This window comes from Salmo salar, chromosome 07 (genome assembly GCF_965601325.2).
Source record: "Salmo salar chromosome 07, fSalSal1, whole genome shotgun sequence".
Classification (NCBI taxonomy): Eukaryota; Metazoa; Chordata; class Actinopteri; order Salmoniformes; family Salmonidae; genus Salmo; species Salmo salar.
In genome coordinates, this window is record NC_138297.1 from 6888055 (window position 1) to 6905893 (window position 17839).

At 46.1% G+C, this 17839-nt stretch overlaps 20 non-coding genes across 20 annotated transcripts; all 20 read left to right on the plus strand.

Annotated features, from left to right (window-relative positions):
* Positions 1-497: 497 nt before the first annotated feature.
* Positions 498-584, plus strand: trnay-gua (transfer RNA tyrosine (anticodon GUA)). The gene is given in 2 exon segments: positions 498-534; positions 549-584. It is a non-coding gene; the product is annotated as a tRNA-Tyr (tRNA).
* Positions 585-1175: 591 nt separating this feature from the next.
* Positions 1176-1262, plus strand: trnay-gua (transfer RNA tyrosine (anticodon GUA)). The gene is given in 2 exon segments: positions 1176-1212; positions 1227-1262. It is a non-coding gene; the product is annotated as a tRNA-Tyr (tRNA).
* Positions 1263-1853: 591 nt separating this feature from the next.
* trnay-gua (transfer RNA tyrosine (anticodon GUA)) lies at positions 1854-1940 on the plus strand. Its single transcript is given in 2 exon segments — positions 1854-1890; positions 1905-1940. It is a non-coding gene; the product is annotated as a tRNA-Tyr (tRNA).
* Positions 1941-2531: 591 nt separating this feature from the next.
* trnay-gua (transfer RNA tyrosine (anticodon GUA)) lies at positions 2532-2618 on the plus strand. Its single transcript is given in 2 exon segments — positions 2532-2568; positions 2583-2618. It is a non-coding gene; the product is annotated as a tRNA-Tyr (tRNA).
* A 1850-nt stretch (positions 2619-4468) lies between these two features.
* On the plus strand, positions 4469-4555 carry trnay-gua (transfer RNA tyrosine (anticodon GUA)). Its single transcript is given in 2 exon segments — positions 4469-4505; positions 4520-4555. It is a non-coding gene; the product is annotated as a tRNA-Tyr (tRNA).
* A 1269-nt stretch (positions 4556-5824) lies between these two features.
* Positions 5825-5911, plus strand: trnay-gua (transfer RNA tyrosine (anticodon GUA)). The gene is given in 2 exon segments: positions 5825-5861; positions 5876-5911. It is a non-coding gene; the product is annotated as a tRNA-Tyr (tRNA).
* A 593-nt stretch (positions 5912-6504) lies between these two features.
* trnay-gua (transfer RNA tyrosine (anticodon GUA)) lies at positions 6505-6591 on the plus strand. The gene is given in 2 exon segments: positions 6505-6541; positions 6556-6591. It is a non-coding gene; the product is annotated as a tRNA-Tyr (tRNA).
* Positions 6592-7860: 1269 nt separating this feature from the next.
* trnay-gua (transfer RNA tyrosine (anticodon GUA)) lies at positions 7861-7947 on the plus strand. Its single transcript is given in 2 exon segments — positions 7861-7897; positions 7912-7947. It is a non-coding gene; the product is annotated as a tRNA-Tyr (tRNA).
* A 591-nt stretch (positions 7948-8538) lies between these two features.
* trnay-gua (transfer RNA tyrosine (anticodon GUA)) lies at positions 8539-8625 on the plus strand. The gene is given in 2 exon segments: positions 8539-8575; positions 8590-8625. It is a non-coding gene; the product is annotated as a tRNA-Tyr (tRNA).
* Positions 8626-9896: 1271 nt separating this feature from the next.
* Positions 9897-9983, plus strand: trnay-gua (transfer RNA tyrosine (anticodon GUA)). Its single transcript is given in 2 exon segments — positions 9897-9933; positions 9948-9983. It is a non-coding gene; the product is annotated as a tRNA-Tyr (tRNA).
* Positions 9984-10574: 591 nt separating this feature from the next.
* Positions 10575-10661, plus strand: trnay-gua (transfer RNA tyrosine (anticodon GUA)). Its single transcript is given in 2 exon segments — positions 10575-10611; positions 10626-10661. It is a non-coding gene; the product is annotated as a tRNA-Tyr (tRNA).
* Positions 10662-11252: 591 nt separating this feature from the next.
* Positions 11253-11339, plus strand: trnay-gua (transfer RNA tyrosine (anticodon GUA)). Its single transcript is given in 2 exon segments — positions 11253-11289; positions 11304-11339. It is a non-coding gene; the product is annotated as a tRNA-Tyr (tRNA).
* Positions 11340-11930: 591 nt separating this feature from the next.
* On the plus strand, positions 11931-12017 carry trnay-gua (transfer RNA tyrosine (anticodon GUA)). The gene is given in 2 exon segments: positions 11931-11967; positions 11982-12017. It is a non-coding gene; the product is annotated as a tRNA-Tyr (tRNA).
* A 591-nt stretch (positions 12018-12608) lies between these two features.
* On the plus strand, positions 12609-12695 carry trnay-gua (transfer RNA tyrosine (anticodon GUA)). The gene is given in 2 exon segments: positions 12609-12645; positions 12660-12695. It is a non-coding gene; the product is annotated as a tRNA-Tyr (tRNA).
* A 591-nt stretch (positions 12696-13286) lies between these two features.
* On the plus strand, positions 13287-13373 carry trnay-gua (transfer RNA tyrosine (anticodon GUA)). Its single transcript is given in 2 exon segments — positions 13287-13323; positions 13338-13373. It is a non-coding gene; the product is annotated as a tRNA-Tyr (tRNA).
* Positions 13374-14642: 1269 nt separating this feature from the next.
* trnay-gua (transfer RNA tyrosine (anticodon GUA)) lies at positions 14643-14729 on the plus strand. The gene is given in 2 exon segments: positions 14643-14679; positions 14694-14729. It is a non-coding gene; the product is annotated as a tRNA-Tyr (tRNA).
* Positions 14730-15320: 591 nt separating this feature from the next.
* On the plus strand, positions 15321-15407 carry trnay-gua (transfer RNA tyrosine (anticodon GUA)). Its single transcript is given in 2 exon segments — positions 15321-15357; positions 15372-15407. It is a non-coding gene; the product is annotated as a tRNA-Tyr (tRNA).
* Positions 15408-15998: 591 nt separating this feature from the next.
* trnay-gua (transfer RNA tyrosine (anticodon GUA)) lies at positions 15999-16085 on the plus strand. The gene is given in 2 exon segments: positions 15999-16035; positions 16050-16085. It is a non-coding gene; the product is annotated as a tRNA-Tyr (tRNA).
* Positions 16086-16676: 591 nt separating this feature from the next.
* On the plus strand, positions 16677-16763 carry trnay-gua (transfer RNA tyrosine (anticodon GUA)). Its single transcript is given in 2 exon segments — positions 16677-16713; positions 16728-16763. It is a non-coding gene; the product is annotated as a tRNA-Tyr (tRNA).
* A 591-nt stretch (positions 16764-17354) lies between these two features.
* trnay-gua (transfer RNA tyrosine (anticodon GUA)) lies at positions 17355-17441 on the plus strand. Its single transcript is given in 2 exon segments — positions 17355-17391; positions 17406-17441. It is a non-coding gene; the product is annotated as a tRNA-Tyr (tRNA).
* The last annotated feature ends 398 nt before the right edge of the window (positions 17442-17839 follow it).

Below are 17839 nucleotides of genomic sequence, written 5' to 3' on the forward strand. Positions count from 1 at the left end.
TGTTAGGTTTCTATCAAAGCTCTAAATCTGGGTGTGAGTGCCTTGGATAAGCTATGGCATATGTGTGTGTGTGTGTTCCTGTTTTCACAGGGTCGAGCATGCCAGACACTGTTGCTGTTATCACGAGATGGGGCCCCCGCAGGCTTGTGGTTGGGCCAGTTCCTGTTATGTGCTGCAAGTGGAAACATCAGTTTGCTTGTGTAAGCTGCATTGAGACATAACTAGTTGGTTAGTGGAAAACATGTGTAATAGCTATAATTCATGGTAATAACGTTTGTTAGCTTGGTGCATGTTAGAGGCACACTAAGTAGAAAATCTTACAAATTCTTACAGTAGCTCAGCGGAAGAGAGTGTTGGTTGCTTGAATGAGGACCTGGGTTCAATCTCCAGCATCTCCACGAAACCACCAAACTCAGCAGATTACATTTTTAACAGGAACATATGTGTCTGCAGCACTTCTGACCATCTAGGTGATGGCATTTGTCTTAATTCGACAACCTTCGATAGCTCAGTTGGTAGAGCGGAGGACTGTAGGTGAAAGTGCAGCAATCCTTAGGTCCCTGGTTCAAATCCGGCTTGAAGGATTGTGTATTTTCTTGTGGCTTACGCCAACGTTTTGACAGCAGTGCACTTTGACATGTGCTTGACAAACAAATTAACTTTCCCTGAGTGCCGAAATCTTCAATTGTTGACCTTTGATAGGAATGTTGGTAGAGCAGCAGAGAGTATTTAAAATTGCAACAATCCTTCGGTCACTGGCTCACACGAGGATAACTTTTTCTGCAGTTGTGCCAAGTTTTTGATTTTTGCCTAGTGTTTCCCCAGAAGCAAATTATTCCCTGACCGGGAACAAACCCCGGGATGCGGCGGTGAGAGCGCCGAATCCTAACCACTAGAACATCGTGGAGAAGGCAAAAGCGATTTCGCAGTGAGGGGGCTAAACAGCATTCTTTACCGTCGGCTCACTTTTTCTCTATCCCCAAACGCAACTACTTGCAATCAAAGGGGATGTAGCTCAGCGGAAGAGAGTTTTGGTTGCTTGAATGAGGACCTGGGTTCAATCTCCAGCATCTCCACGAAACCACCAAACTCAGCAGATTACATTTTTAACGGGAACATATGTGTCTGCAGCACTTATGACCATCTAGGTGATGGCATTTCTCTAAAGCTGACAACCTTCGATAACTCAGTTGGTAGAGCGGAGGACTGTAGGTGAAAGTGCAGCAATCCTTAGGTCGCTGGTTCAAATCCGGCTCGAAGGATTGTGTATTTTCTTGTGGCTTACGCCAACGTTTTGACAGCAGTGCACTTTGACATGTGCTTGACAAACAAATTAACTTTCCCTGAGTGCCGAAATCTTCGATTGTTGACCTTTGATAGGAATGTTGGTAGAGCAGCAGAGAGTACTTAAAATTGCAACAGTCCTTCGGTCACTGGCTCACACGAGGATAACTTTTTCTGCAGTTGTGCCAAGTTTTTGATTTTTGCCTAGTGTTTCCCCAGAAGCAAATTATTCCCTGACCGGGAACAAACCCCGGGATGCGGCGGTGAGAGCGCCGAATCCTAACCACTAGAACATCGTGGAGAAGGCAAAAGCGATTTCGCAGTGTGGGGGCTAAACAGCATTCTTTACCGTCGGCTCACTTTTTCTCTATCCCCAAACGCAACTACTTGCAATCAAAGGGGATGTAGCTCAGCGGAAGAGAGTGTTGGTTGCTTGAATGAGGACCTGGGTTCAATCTCCAGCATCTCCACGAAACCACCAAACTCAGCAGATTACATTTTTAACGGGAACATATGTGTCTGCAGCACTTCAGACCATCTAGGTGATGGCATTTGTCTAAATTAGACAACCTTCGATAGCTCAGTTGGTAGAGCGGAGGACTGTAGGTGAAAGTGCAGCAATCCTTAGGTCGCTGGTTCAAATCCGGCTCGAAGGATTGTGTATTTTCTTGTGGCTTACGCCAATGTTTTGACAGCAGTGCACTTTGACATGTGCTTGACAAACAAATTAACTTTCCCTGAGTGCCGAAATCATCAATTGTTGACCTTTGATAGGAATGTTGCTAGAACAGCAGAGAGTACTTATAATTGCAACAATCCTTCGGTCACTGGCTCACACGAGGATAACTTTTTCTGCAGTTGTGCCAAGTTTTTGATTTTTGCCTAGTGTTTCCCCAGAAGCAAATTATTCCCTGACCGGGAACAAACCCCGGGATGCGGCGGTGAGAGCGCCGAATCCTAACCACTAGAACATCGTGGAGAAGGCAAAAGCGATTTCGCAGTGAGGGGGCTAAACAGCATTCTTTACCGTCGGCTCACTTTTTCTCTATCCCCAAACGCAACTACTTGCAATCAAAGGGGATGTAGCTCAGCGGAAGAGAGTGTTGGTTGCTTGAATGAGGACCTGGGTTGAATCTCCAGCATCTCCACGAAACTACCAAACTCAGCAGATTACATCTTTAACGGGAACATATGTGTCTGCCGTCCTTCTGACCATCTAGGTGATGGCATTTGTCTAAAGTCGACAACCTTCGATAGCTCAGTTGGTAGAGCGGAGGACTGTAGGTGAAAGTGCAGCAATCCTTAGGTCGCTGGTTCAAATCCGGCTCGAAGGGTTGTGTATTTTCTTGTGGCTTACGCCAACGTTTTGACAGCAGTGCACTTTGACATGCGCTTGACAAACAAATTAACTTTCCCTGAGTTCCGAAATCTTCAATTGTTGACCTTTGATAGGAATGTTGGTTGTGCAGCAGAGAGTACTTAAAATTGCAAAAATCCTTCGGTCACTGACTCACACGAGGATAACGTTTTCTGCAGTTGTGCCAAGTTTTTGATTTTTGCCTAGTGTTTCCCCAGAAGCAAATTATTCCCTGACCGGGAACAAAACCCGGGACGTGGCGGTGAGAGCGCCGAATCCTAACCACATGAACATCGTGGAGAAGGCAAAAGCGATTTCGCAGTGAGGGGGCTAAACAGCATTCTTTACCGTCGGCTCACTTTTTCTCTATCCCCAAACGCAACTACTTGCAATCAAAGGGGATGTAGCTCAGCGGAAGAGAGTGTTGGTTGCTTGAATGAGGACCTGGGTTCAATCTCCAGCATCTCCACGAAACCACCAAACTCAGCAGATTACATTTTTAACGGGAACATATGTGTCTGCCGTCCTTCTGACCATCTAGGTGATGGCATTTGTCTAAATTCGACAACCTTCGATAGTTCAGTTGGTAGAGCGGAGGACTGTAGGTGAAAGTGCAGCAATCCTTAGGTCGCTGGTTTAAATCCGGCTCGAAGGATTGGTTATTTTCTTGTGGCTTACGCCAACGTTTTGACAGCAGTGCACTTTGACATGCGCTTGACAAACAAATTAACTTTCCCTGAGTTCCGAAATCTTCAATTGTTGACCTTTGATAGGAATGTTGGTAGAGCAGCAGAGAGTACTTAAAATTGCAAAAATCCTTCGGTCAAAACCCGGGACTTGGCGGTGAGAGCGCCGAATCCTAACCACATGAACATCGTGGAGAAGGCAAAAGCGATTTCGCAGTGAGGGGGCTAAACAGCATTCTTTACCGTCGGCTCACTTTTTCTCTATCCCCAAACGCAACTACTTGCAATCAAAGGGGATGTAGCTCAGCGGAAGAGAGTGTTGGTTGCTTGAATGAGGACCTGGGTTCAATCTCCAGCATCTCCACGAAACCACCAAACTCAGCAGATTACATTTTTAACGGGAACATATGTGTCTGCCGTCCTTCTGACCATCTAGGTGATGGCATTTGTCTAAATTCGACAACATTCGATAGTTCAGTTGGTAGAGCGGAGGACTGTAGGTGAAAGTGCAGCAATCCTTAGGTCGCTGGTTCAAATCCGGCTCGAAGGATTGGTTATTTTCTTGTGGCTTACGCCAACGTTTTGACAGCAGTGCACTTTGACATGCGCTTGACAAACAAATTAACTTTCCCTGAGTTCCGAAATCTTCAATTGTTGACCTTTGATAGGAATGTTGGTAGAGCAGCAGAGAGTACTTAAAATTGCAAAAATCCTTCGGTCACTGGCTCACACGAGGATAACGTTTTCTGCAGTTGTGCCAAGTTTTTGATTTTTGCCTAGTGTTTCCCCAGAAGCAAATTATTCCCTGACCGGGAACAAAACCCGGGACTTGGCGGTGAGAGCGCCGAATCCTAACCACATGAACATCGTGGAGAAGGCAAAAGCGATTTCGCAGTGAGGGGGCTAAACAGCATTCTTTACCGTCGGCTCACTTTTTCTCTATCCCCAAACGCAACTACTTGCAATCAAAGGGGATGTAGCTCAGCGGAAGAGAGTGTTGGTTGCTTGAATGAGGACCTGGGTTCAATCTCCAGCATCTCCACGAAACCACCAAACTCAGCAGATTACATTTTTAACGGGAACATATGTGTCTGCCGTCCTTCTGACCATCTAGGTGATGGCATTTGTCTAAATTCGACAACCTTCGATAGTTCAGTTGGTAGAGCGGAGGACTGTAGGTGAAAGTGCAGCAATCCTTAGGTCGCTGGTTCAAATCCGGCTCGAAGGATTGGTTATTTTCTTGTGGCTTACGCCAACGTTTTGACAGCAGTGCACTTTGACATGCGCTTGACAAACAAATTAACTTTCCCTGAGTTCCGAAATCTTCAATTGTTGACCTTTGATAGGAATGTTGGTAGAGCAGCAGAGAGTACTTAAAATTGCAAAAATCCTTCGGTCACTGGCTCACACGAGGATAACGTTTTCTGCAGTTGTGCCAAGTCTTTGATTTTTGCCTAGTGTTTCCCCAGAAGCAAATTATTCCCTGACCGGGAACAAACCCCGGGATGCGGCGGTAAGAGCGCCGAATCCTAACCACTAGAACATCGTGGAGAAGGCAAAAGCGATTTCGCAGTGAGGGGGCTAAACAGCATTCTTTACCGTCGGCTCACTTTTTCTCTATCCCCAAACGCAACTACTTGCAATCAAAGGGGATGTAGCTCAGCGGAAGAGAGTGTTGGTTGCTTGAATGAGGACCTGGGTTCAATCTCCAGCATCTCCATGAAACCACCAAACTCAGCAGATTACATTTTTAACGGGAACATATGTGTCTGCAGCACTTCTGACCATCTAGGTGATGGCATTTGTCTAAATTCGACAACCTTCGATAGTTCAGTTGGTAGAGCGGAGGACTGTAGGTGAAAGTGCAGCAATCCTTAGGTCGCTGGTTGAAATCCGGCTCGAAGGATTGGTTATTTTCTTGTGGCTTACGCCAACGTTTTGACAGCAGTGCACTTTGACATGCGCTTGACAAACAAATTAACTTTCCCTGAGTTCCGAAATCTTCAATTGTTGACCTTTGATAGGAATGTTGGTAGAGCAGCAGAGAGTACTTAAAATTGCAAAAATCCTTCGGTCACTGGCTCACACGAGGATAACGTTTTCTGCAGTTGTGCCAAGTCTTTGATTTTTGCCTAGTGTTTCCCCAGAAGCAAATTATTCCCTGACCGGGAACAAACCCCGGGATGCGGCGGTAAGAGCGCCGAATCCTAACCACTAGAACATCGTGGAGAAGGCAAAAGCGATTTCGCAGTGAGGGGGCTAAACAGCATTCTTTACCGTCGGCTCACTTTTTCTCTATCCCCAAACGCAACTACTTGCAATCAAAGGGGATGTAGCTCAGCGGAAGAGAGTGTTGGTTGCTTGAATGAGGACCTGGGTTCAATCTCCAGCATCTCCATGAAACCACCAAACTCAGCAGATTACATTTTTAACGGGAACATATGTGTCTGCAGCACTTCTGACCATCTAGGTGATGGCATTTGTCTAAATCTGACAAACTTCGATAGCTCAGTTGGTAGAGCGGAGGACTGTAGGTGAAAGTGCAGCAATCCTTATGTCGCTGGTTCAAATCCGGCTCGAAGGACTGTGTATTTTCTTGTGGCTTACGCCAACGTTTTGACAGCAGTGCACTTTGACATGTGCTTGACAAACAAATTAAAACTTTTCCTGAGTGCCGAAATCTTCGATTGTTGACCTTTGATAGGAATGTTCGTAGAGCAGCAGAGAGTACTTAAAATTGCAACAATCCTTCGGTCACTGGCTCACACGAGGATAACTTTTTCTGCAGTTGTGCCAAGTTTTTGATTTTTGCCTAGTGTTTCCCCAGAAGCAAATTATTCCCTGACCGGGAACAAACCCCGGGATGCGGCGGTGAGAGCGCCGAATCCTAACCACTAGAACATCATGGAGAAGGCAAAAGCGATTTCGCAGTGAGGGGGCTAAACAGCATTCTTTACCGTCGGCTCACTTTTTCTCTATCCCCAAACGCAACAACTTGCAATCAAAGGGGATGTAGCTCAGCGGAAGAGAGTGTTGGTTGCTTGAATGAGGACCTGGGTTCAATCTCCAGCATCTCCACGAAACCACCAAACTCAGCAGATTACATTTTTAACGGGAACATATGTGCCTGCAGCACTTCTGACCATCTAGGTGATGGCATTTGTCTAAAACTGACAACCTTCAATAGCTCAGTTGGTAGAGCGGAGGACTGTAGGTGAAAGTGCAGCAATCCTTAGGTCGCTGGTTCAAATCCGGCTTGAAGGATTGTATATTTTCTTGTGGCTTACGCCAACGTTTTGACAGCAGTGCACTTTGACATGCGCTTGACAAACAAATTAACTTTCCCTGAGTTCCGAAATCTTCGATTGTTGACCTTTGATAGGAATGTTGGTAGAGCAGCAGAGAGTACTTAAAATTGCAACAATCCTTCGGTCACTGGCTCACACGAGGATAACTTTTTCTGCAGTTGTGCCAAGTTTTTGATTTTTGCCTAGTGTTTCCCCAGAAGCAAATTATTCCCTGACCGGGAACAAACCCCGGGACGCGGCGGTGAGAGCGCCGAATCCTAACCACTAGAACATTGTGGAGAAGGCAAAAGCGATTTCGCAGTGAGGGGGCTAAACAGCATTCTTTACCGTCGGCTCACTTTTTCTCTATCCCCAAACGCAACTATTTGCAATCAAAGGGGATGTAGCTCAGCGGAAGAGAGTGTTGGTTGATAGAATGAGGACCTGGGTTCCTACTACAGCATCTCCACGAAACCACCAAACTCAGCAGATTACATTTTTAACAGGAACATATGTGTCTGCAGCACTTCAGACCATCTAGGTGATGGCATTTGTCTAAATTTGACAACCTTCGATAGCTCAGTTGGTAGAGCGGAGTACTGTAGGTGAAAGTGCAGCAATCCTTAGGTCGCTGTTTCAAATCCGGCTTGAAGGATTGTGTATTTTCTTGTGGCTTACGCCAACGTTTTGACAGCAGTGCACTTTGACATGTGCTTGACAAACTAATTAACTTTCCCTGAGTGCCGAAATCTTCAATTGTTGACCTTTGATAGGAATGTTGGTAGAGCAGCAGAGAGTACTTAAAATTGCAAAAATCCTTCGGTCACTGGCTCACACGAGGATAACTTTTTCTGCAGTTGTGCCAAGTTTTTGATTTTTGCCTAGTGTTTCCCCAGAAGCAAATTATTCCCTGACCGCGAACAAATCCCGGGACGCGGCGGTGAGAGCGCCGAATCCTAACCACTAGAACATTGTGGAGAAGGCAAAAGCGATTTCGCAGTGAGGGGGCTAAACAGCATTCTTTACCGTCGGCTCACTTTTTCTCTATCCCCAAACGCAACTATTTGCAATCAAAGGGGATGTAGCTCAGCGGAAGAGAGTGTTGGTTGCTTGAATGAGGACCTGGGTTGAATCTCCAGCATCTCCACGAAACTACCAAACTCAGTAGATTACATCTTTAACGGGAACATATGTGTCTGCAGCACTTCTGACAATCTAGGTGATGGCATTTGTCTATATCTGACAACCTTCGATAGCTCAGTTGGTAGAGCGGAGGACTGTAGGTGAAAGTGCACCAATCCTTAGGTCGCTGGTTCAAATCAGGCTCGAAGGATTGTTTATTTTCTTGTGGCTTACGCCAACGTTTTGACAGCAGTGCACTTTGACATGTGCTTGACAAACAAATTAACTTTCCCTGAGTGCCGAAATCATCAATTGTTGACCTTTGATAGGAATGTTGCTAGAACAGCAGAGAGTACTTAAAATTGCAACAATCCTTCGGTCACTGGCTCACACGAGGATAACTTTTTCTGCAGTTGTGCCAAGTTTTTGATTTTTGCCTAGTGTTTCCCCAGAAGCAAATTATTCCCTGACCGGGAACAAACCCCGGGATGCGGCGGTGAGAGCGCCGAATCCTAACCACTAGAACATCGTGGAGAAGGCAAAAGCGATTTCGCAGTGAGGGGGCTAAACAGCATTCTTTACCGTCGGCTCACTTTTTCTCTATCCCCAAACGCAACTACTTGCAATCAAAGGGGATGTAGCTCAGCGGAAGAGAGTGTTGGTTGCTTGAATGAGGACCTGGGTTCAATCTCCAGCATCTCCACGAAACCACCAAACTCAGCAGATTACATCTTTAACGGGAACATATGTGTCTGCCGTCCTTCTGACCATCTAGGTGATGGCATTTGTCTAAAGTCGACAAACTTCGATAGCTCAGTTGGTAGAGCGGAGGACTGTAGGTGAAAGTGCAGCAATCCTTAGGTCGCTGGTTCAAATCCGGCTCGAAGGGTTGTGTATTTTCTTGTGGCTTACGCCAACGTTTTGACAGCAGTGCACTTTGACATGCGCTTGACAAACAAATTAACTTTCCCTGAGTTCCGAAATCTTCAATTGTTGACCTTTGATAGGAATGTTGGTAGAGCAGCAGAGAGTACTTAAAATTGCAAAAATCCTTCGGTCACTGGAGCACACGAGGATAACGTTTTCTGCAGTTGTGCCAAGTTTTTGATTTTTGCCTAGTGTTTCCCCAGAAGCAAATTATTCCCTGACCGGGAACAAAACCCGGGACTTGGCGGTGAGAGCGCCGAATCCTAACCACATGAACATCGTGGAGAAGGCAAAAGCGATTTCGCAGTGAGGGGGCTAAACAGCATTCTTTACCGTCGGCTCACTTTTTCTCTATCCCCAAACGCAACTACTTGCAATCAAAGGGGATGTAGCTCAGCGGAAGAGAGTGTTGGTTGCTTGAATGAGGACCTGGGTTCAATCTCCAGCATCTCCACGAAACCACCAAACTCAGCAGATTACATTTTTAACGGGAACATATGTGTCTGCCGTCCTTCTGACCATCTAGGTGATGGCATTTGTCTAAATTCGACAACATTCGATAGTTCAGTTGGTAGAGCGGAGGACTGTAGGTGAAAGTGCAGCAATCCTTAGGTCGCTGGTTCAAAAACCCGGCTCGAAGGATTGGTTATTTTCTTGTGGCTTACGCCAACGTTTTGACAGCAGTGCACTTTGACATGCGCTTGACAAACAAATTAACTTTCCCTGAGTTCCGAAATCTTCAATTGTTTACCTTTGATAGGAATGTTGGTAGAGCAGCAGAGAGTACTTAAAATTGCAAAAATCCTTCGGTCACTGGCTCACACGAGGATAACGTTTTCTGCAGTTGTGCCAAGTTTTTGATTTTTGCCTAGTGTTTCCCCAGAAGCAAATTATTCCCTGACCGGGAACAAAACCCGGGACTTGGCGGTGAGAGCGCCGAATCCTAACCACATGAACATCGTGGAGAAGGCAAAAGCGATTTCGCAGTGAGGGGGCTAAACAGCATTCTTTACCGTCGGCTCACTTTTTCTCTATCCCCAAACGCAACTACTTGCAATCAAAGGGGATGTAGCTCAGCGGAAGAGAGTGTTGGTTGCTTGAATGAGGACCTGGGTTCAATCTCCAGCATCTCCACGAAACCACCAAACTCAGCAGATTACATTTTTAACGGGAACATATGTGTCTGCCGTCCTTCTGACCATCTAGGTGATGGCATTTGTCTAAATTCGACAACCTTCGATAGTTCAGTTGGTAGAGCGGAGGACTGTAGGTGAAAGTGCAGCAATCCTTAGGTCGCTGGTTCAAATCCGGCTCGAAGGATTGGTTATTTTCTTGTGGCTTACGCCAACGTTTTGACAGCAGTGCACTTTGACATGCGCTTGACAAACAAATTAACTTTCCCTGAGTTCCGAAATCTTCAATTGTTGACCTTTGATAGGAATGTTGGTAGAGCAGCAGAGAGTACTTAAAATTGCAAAAATCCTTCGGTCACTGGCTCACACGAGGATAACGTTTTCTGCAGTTGTGCCAAGTCTTTGATTTTTGCCTAGTGTTTCCCCAGAAGCAAATTATTCCCTGACCGGGAACAAACCCCGGGATGCGGCGGTAAGAGCGCCGAATCCTAACCACTAGAACATCGTGGAGAAGGCAAAAGCGATTTCGCAGTGAGGGGGCTAAACAGCATTCTTTACCGTCGGCTCACTTTTTCTCTATCCCCAAACGCAACTACTTGCAATCAAAGGGGATGTAGCTCAGCGGAAGAGAGTGTTGGTTGCTTGAATGAGGACCTGGGTTCAATCTCCAGCATCTCCACGAAACCACCAAACTCAGCAGATTACATTTTTAACGGGAACATATGTGTCTGCAGCACTTCTGACCATCTAGGTGATGGCATTTGTCTAAATCTGACAACCTTCGATAGCTCAGTTGGTAGAGCGGAGGACTGTAGGTGAAAGTGCAGCAATCCTTATGTCGCTGGTTCAAATCCGGCTCGAAGGACTGTGTATTTTCTTGTGGCTTACGCCAACGTTTTGACAGCAGTGCACTTTGACATGTGCTTGACAAACAAATTAACTTTCCCTGAGTGCCGAAATCATCAATTGTTGACCTTTGATAGGAATGTTGCTAGAACAGCAGAGAGTACTTAAAATTGCAACAATCCTTCGGTCACTGGCTCACACGAGGATAACTTTTTCTGCAGTTGTGCCAAGTTTTTGATTTTTGCCTAGTGTTTCCCCAGAAGCAAATTATTCCCTGACCGGGAACAAACCCCGGGATGCGGCGGTGAGAGCGCCGAATCCTAACCACTAGAACATCGTGGAGAAGGCAAAAGCGATTTCGCAGTGAGGGGGCTAAACAGCATTCTTTACCGTCGGCTCACTTTTTCTCTATCCCCAAACGCAACTACTTGCAATCAAAGGGGATGTAGCTCAGCGGAAGAGAGTGTTGGTTGCTTGAATGAGGACCTGGGTTGAATCTCCAGCATCTCCACGAAACTACCAAACTCAGCAGATTACATCTTTAACGGGAACATATGTGTCTGCCGTCCTTCTGACCATCTAGGTGATGGCATTTGTCTAAAGTCGACAACCTTCGATAGCTCAGTTGGTAGAGCGGAGGACTGTAGGTAAAAGTGCAGCAATCCTTAGGTCGTTGGTTCAAATCCGGCTCGAAGGTTTGTCTATTTTGTTGTGGCTTACGCCAACGTTTTGACAGCAGTGCACTTTGACATGTGCTTGACAAACAAATTAACTTTCCCTGAGTGCCAAAATCTTCGATTGTTGACCTTTGATAGGAATGTTGGTAGAGCAGCAGAGAGTACTTAAAATTGCAACAATCCTTCGGTCACTGGCTCACACGAGGATAACGTTTTCTGCAGTTGTGCCAAGTTTTTGATTTTTGCCTAGTGTTTCCCCAGAAGCAAATTATTCCCTGACCGGGAACAAAACCCGGGACTTGGCGGTGAGAGCGCCGAATCCTAACCACATGAACATCGTGGAGAAGGCAAAAGCGATTTCGCAGTGAGGGGGCTAAACAGCATTCTTTACCGTCGGCTCACTTTTTCTCTATCCCCAAACGCAACTACTTGCAATCAAAGGGGATGTAGCTCAGCGGAAGAGAGTGTTGGTTGCTTGAATGAGGACCTGGGTTCAATCTCCAGCATCTCCACGAAACCACCAAACTCAGCAGATTACATTTTTAACGGGAACATATGTGTCTGCCGTCCTTCTGACCATCTAGGTGATGGCATTTGTCTAAATTCGACAACCTTCGATAGTTCAGTTGGTAGAGCGGAGGACTGTAGGTGAAAGTGCAGCAATCCTTAGGTCGCTGGTTCAAATCCGGCTCGAAGGATTGGTTATTTTCTTGTGGCTTACGCCAACGTTTTGACAGCAGTGCACTTTGACATGCGCTTGACAAACAAATTAACTTTCCCTGAGTTCCGAAATCTTCAATTGTTGACCTTTGATAGGAATGTTGGTAGAGCAGCAGAGAGTACTTAAAATTGCAAAAATCCTTCGGTCACTGGCTCACACGAGGATAACGTTTTCTGCAGTTGTGCCAAGTCTTTGATTTTTGCCTAGTGTTTCCCCAGAAGCAAATTATTCCCTGACCGGGAACAAACCCCGGGATGCGGCGGTAAGAGCGCCGAATCCTAACCACTAGAACATCGTGGAGAAGGCAAAAGCGATTTCGCAGTGAGGGGGCTAAACAGCATTCTTTACCGTCGGCTCACTTTTTCTCTATCCCCAAACGCAACTACTTGCAATCAAAGGGGATGTAGCTCAGCGGAAGAGAGTGTTGGTTGCTTGAATGAGGACCTGGGTTCAATCTCCAGCATCTCCACGAAACCACCAAACTCAGCAGATTACATTTTTAACGGGAACATATGTGTCTGCAGCACTTCTGACCATCTAGGTGATGGCATTTGTCTAAATCTGACAACCTTCGATAGCTCAGTTGGTAGAGCGGAGGACTGTAGGTGAAAGTGCAGCAATCCTTATGTCGCTGGTTCAAATCCGGCTCGAAGGACTGTGTATTTTCTTGTGGCTTACGCCAACGTTTTGACAGCAGTGCACTTTGACATGTGCTTGACAAACAAATTAACTTTCCCTGAGTGCCGAAATCATCAATTGTTGACCTTTGATAGGAATGTTGCTAGAACAGCAGAGAGTACTTAAAATTGCAACAATCCTTCGGTCACTGGCTCACACGAGGATAACTTTTTCTGCAGTTGTGCCAAGTTTTTGATTTTTGCCTAGTGTTTCCCCAGAAGCAAATTATTCCCTGACCGGGAACAAACCCCGGGATGCGGCGGTGAGAGCGCCGAATCCTAACCACTAGAACATCGTGGAGAAGGCAAAAGCGATTTCGCAGTGAGGGGGCTAAACAGCATTCTTTACCGTCGGCTCACTTTTTCTCTATCCCCAAACGCAACTACTTGCAATCAAAGGGGATGTAGCTCAGCGGAAGAGAGTGTTGGTTGCTTGAATGAGGACCTGGGTTGAATCTCCAGCATCTCCACGAAACTACCAAACTCAGCAGATTACATCTTTAACGGGAACATATGTGTCTGCCGTCCTTCTGACCATCTAGGTGATGGCATTTGTCTAAAGTCGACAACCTTCGATAGCTCAGTTGGTAGAGCGGAGGACTGTAGGTAAAAGTGCAGCAATCCTTAGGTCGTTGGTTCAAATCCGGCTCGAAGGTTTGTGTATTTTGTTGTGGCTTACGCCAACGTTTTGACAGCAGTGCACTTTGACATGTGCTTGACAAACAAATTAACTTTCCCTGAGTGCCAAAATCTTCGATTGTTGACCTTTGATAGGAATGTTGGTAGAGCAGCAGAGAGTACTTAAAATTGCAACAATCCTTCGGTCACTGGCTCACACGAGGATAACTTTTTCTGCAGTTGTGCCAAGTTTTAGATTTTTGCCTAGTGTTTCCCCAGAAGCAAATTATTCCCTGACCGGGAACAAACCCTGGGACACGGCGGTGAGAGCGCCGAATCCTAACCACTAGAACATTGTGGAGAAGGCAAAAGCAATTTTGCAGTGAGGGGGCTAAACAGCATTCTTTACCGTCGGCTCACTTTTTCTCTATCCCCAAACGCAACTACTTGCAATCAAAGGGGATGTAGCTCAGCGGAAGAGAGTGTTGGTTGCTTGAATGAGGACCTGGGTTGAATCTCCAGCATCTCCACGAAACTACCAAACTCAGCAGATTACATCTTTAACGGGAACATATGTGTCTGCAGCACTTCTGACCATCTAGGTGATGGCATTTGTCTATATCCGACAACCTTCGATAGCTCAGGTGGTAGAGCGGAGGACTGTAGGTGAAAGTGCACCAATCCTTAGGTCGCTGGTTCAAAGCAGGATTGAAGGATTGTGTATTTTCTTGTGGCTTACGCCAACGTTTTGACAGCAGTGCACTTTGACATGTGCTTGACAAACAAATTAACTTTCCCTGAGTGCCGAAATCTTCAATTGTTGACCTTTAATAGGAATGTTGGTAGAGCAGCAGAGAGTACTTAAAATTGCAAAAATCCTTCGGTCACTGGCTCACACGAGGATAACGTTTTCTGCAGTTGTGCCAAGTTTTTGATTTTTGCCTAGTGTTTCCCCAGAAGCAAATTATTCCCTGACCGGGAACAAAACCCGGGACGCGGCGGTGAGAGCGCCGAATCCTAACCACATGAACATCGTGGAGAAGGCAAAAGCGATTTCGCAGTGAGGGGGCTAAACAGCATTCTTTACCGTCGGCTCACTTTTTCTCTATCCCCAAACGCAACTACTTGCAATCAAAGGGGATGTAGCTCAGCGGAAGAGAGTGTTGGTTGCTTGAATGAGGACCTGGGTTCAATCTCCAGCATCTCCACGAAACCACCAAACTCAGCAGATTACATTTTTTCTGGGAACATATGTGCCTGCAGCACTTCTGACCATCTAGGTGATGGCATTTTTCTAAATCTGGCAACCTTCGATAGCTCAGTTGGTAGAGCGGAGGACTGTAGGTGAAAGTGCAGCAATCCTTAGGTCGCTGGTTCAAATCCGGCTCGAAGGATTGTGTATTTTCTTGTGGCTTACGCCAACGTTTTGACAGCAGTGCACTTTGACATGTGCTTGACAAACAAATTAACTTTCCCTGAGTGCTGAAATCTTCAATTGTTGACCTTTGATAGGAATGTTGGTAGAGCAGCAGAGAGTACTTAAAATTGCAACAATCCTTCGGTCACTGGCTCACACGAGGATAACTTTTTCTGCAGTTGTGCCAAGTTTTAGATTTTTGCCTAGTGTTTCCCCAGAAGCAAATTATTCCCTGACCGGGAACAAACCCCGGGACGCGGCGGTGAGAGCGACGAATCCTAACCACTAGAACATCGTGGAGAAGGCAAAAGCGATTTCGCAGTGAGGGGGCTAAACAGCATTCTTTACCGTCGGCTCACTTTTTCTCTATCCCCAAACGCAACTACTTGCAATCAAAGGGGATGTAGCTCAGCGGAAGAGAGTGTTGGTTGCTTGAATGAGGACCTGGGTTGAATCTCCAGCATCTCCACGAAACTACCAAACTCAGCAGATTACATCTTTAACGGGAACATATGTGTCTGCCGTCCTTCTGACCATCTAGGTGATGGCATTTGTCTAAAGTCGACAACCTTCGATAGCTCAGTTGGTAGAGCGGAGGACTGTAGGTAAAAGTGCAGCAATCCTTAGGTCGTTGGTTCAAATCCGGCTCGAAGGTTTGTGTATTTTGTTGTGGCTTACGCCAACGTTTTGACAGCAGTGCACTTTGACATGTGCTTGACAAACAAATTAACTTTCCCTGAGTGCCAAAATCTTCGATTGTTGACCTTTGATAGGAATGTTGGTAGAGCAGCAGAGAGTACTTAAAATTGCAACAATCCTTCGGTCACTGGCTCACACGAGGATAACGTTTTCTGCAGTTGTGCCAAGTTTTTGATTTTTGCCTAGTGTTTCCCCAGAAGCAAATTATTCCCTGACCGGGAACAAAACCCGGGACTTGGCGGTGAGAGCGCCGAATCCTAACCACATGAACATCGTGGAGAAGGCAAAAGCGATTTCGCAGTGAGGGGGCTAAACAGCATTCTTTACCGTCGGCTCACTTTTTCTCTATCCCCAAACGCAACTACTTGCAATCAAAGGGGATGTAGCTCAGCGGAAGAGAGTGTTGGTTGCTTGAATGAGGACCTGGGTTCAATCTCCAGCATCTCCACGAAACCACCAAACTCAGCAGATTACATTTTTAACGGGAACATATGTGTCTGCCGTCCTTCTGACCATCTAGGTGATGGCATTTGTCTAAATTCGACAACCTTCGATAGTTCAGTTGGTAGAGCGGAGGACTGTAGGTGAAAGTGCAGCAATCCTTAGGTCGCTGGTTCAAATCCGGCTCGAAGGATTGGTTATTTTCTTGTGGCTTACGCCAACGTTTTGACAGCAGTGCACTTTGACATGCGCTTGACAAACAAATTAACTTTCCCTGAGTTCCGAAATCTTCAATTGTTGACCTTTGATAGGAATGTTGGTAGAGCAGCAGAGAGTACTTAAAATTGCAAAAATCCTTCGGTCACTGGCTCACACGAGGATAACGTTTTCTGCAGTTGTGCCAAGTCTTTGATTTTTGCCTAGTGTTTCCCCAGAAGCAAATTATTCCCTGACCGGGAACAAACCCCGGGATGCGGCGGTAAGAGCGCCGAATCCTAACCACTAGAACATCGTGGAGAAGGCAAAAGCGATTTCGCAGTGAGGGGGCTAAACAGCATTCTTTACCGTCGGCTCACTTTTTCTCTATCCCCAAACGCAACTACTTGCAATCAAAGGGGATGTAGCTCAGCGGAAGAGAGTGTTGGTTGCTTGAATGAGGACCTGGGTTCAATCTCCAGCATCTCCACGAAACCACCAAACTCAGCAGATTACATTTTTAACGGGAACATATGTGTCTGCAGCACTTCTGACCATCTAGGTGATGGCATTTGTCTAAATCTGACAACCTTCGATAGCTCAGTTGGTAGAGCGGAGGACTGTAGGTGAAAGTGCAGCAATCCTTATGTCGCTGGTTCAAATCCGGCTCGAAGGACTGTGTATTTTCTTGTGGCTTACGCCAACGTTTTGACAGCAGTGCACTTTGACATGTGCTTGACAAACAAATTAACTTTCCCTGAGTGCCGAAATCATCAATTGTTGACCTTTGATAGGAATGTTGCTAGAACAGCAGAGAGTACTTAAAATTGCAACAATCCTTCGGTCACTGGCTCACACGAGGATAACTTTTTCTGCAGTTGTGCCAAGTTTTTGATTTTTGCCTAGTGTTTCCCCAGAAGCAAATTATTCCCTGACCGGGAACAAACCCCGGGATGCGGCGGTGAGAGCGCCGAATCCTAACCACTAGAACATCGTGGAGAAGGCAAAAGCGATTTCGCAGTGAGGGGGCTAAACAGCATTCTTTACCGTCGGCTCACTTTTTCTCTATCCCCAAACGCAACTACTTGCAATCAAAGGGGATGTAGCTCAGCGGAAGAGAGTGTTGGTTGCTTGAATGAGGACCTGGGTTGAATCTCCAGCATCTCCACGAAACTACCAAACTCAGCAGATTACATCTTTAACGGGAACATATGTGTCTGCCGTCCTTCTGACCATCTAGGTGATGGCATTTGTCTAAAGTCGACAACCTTCGATAGCTCAGTTGGTAGAGCGGAGGACTGTAGGTAAAAGTGCAGCAATCCTTAGGTCGTTGGTTCAAATCCGGCTCGAAGGTTTGTGTATTTTGTTGTGGCTTACGCCAACGTTTTGACAGCAGTGCACTTTGACATGTGCTTGACAAACAAATTAACTTTCCCTGAGTGCCAAAATCTTCGATTGTTGACCTTTGATAGGAATGTTGGTAGAGCAGCAGAGAGTACTTAAAATTGCAACAATCCTTCGGTCACTGGCTCACACGAGGATAACTTTTTCTGCAGTTGTGCCAAGTTTTAGATTTTTGCCTAGTGTTTCCCCAGAAGCAAATTATTCCCTGACCGGGAACAAACCCTGGGACACGGCGGTGAGAGCGCCGAATCCTAACCACTAGAACATTGTGGAGAAGGCAAAAGCAATTTTGCAGTGAGGGGGCTAAACAGCATTCTTTACCGTCGGCTCACTTTTTCTCTATCCCCA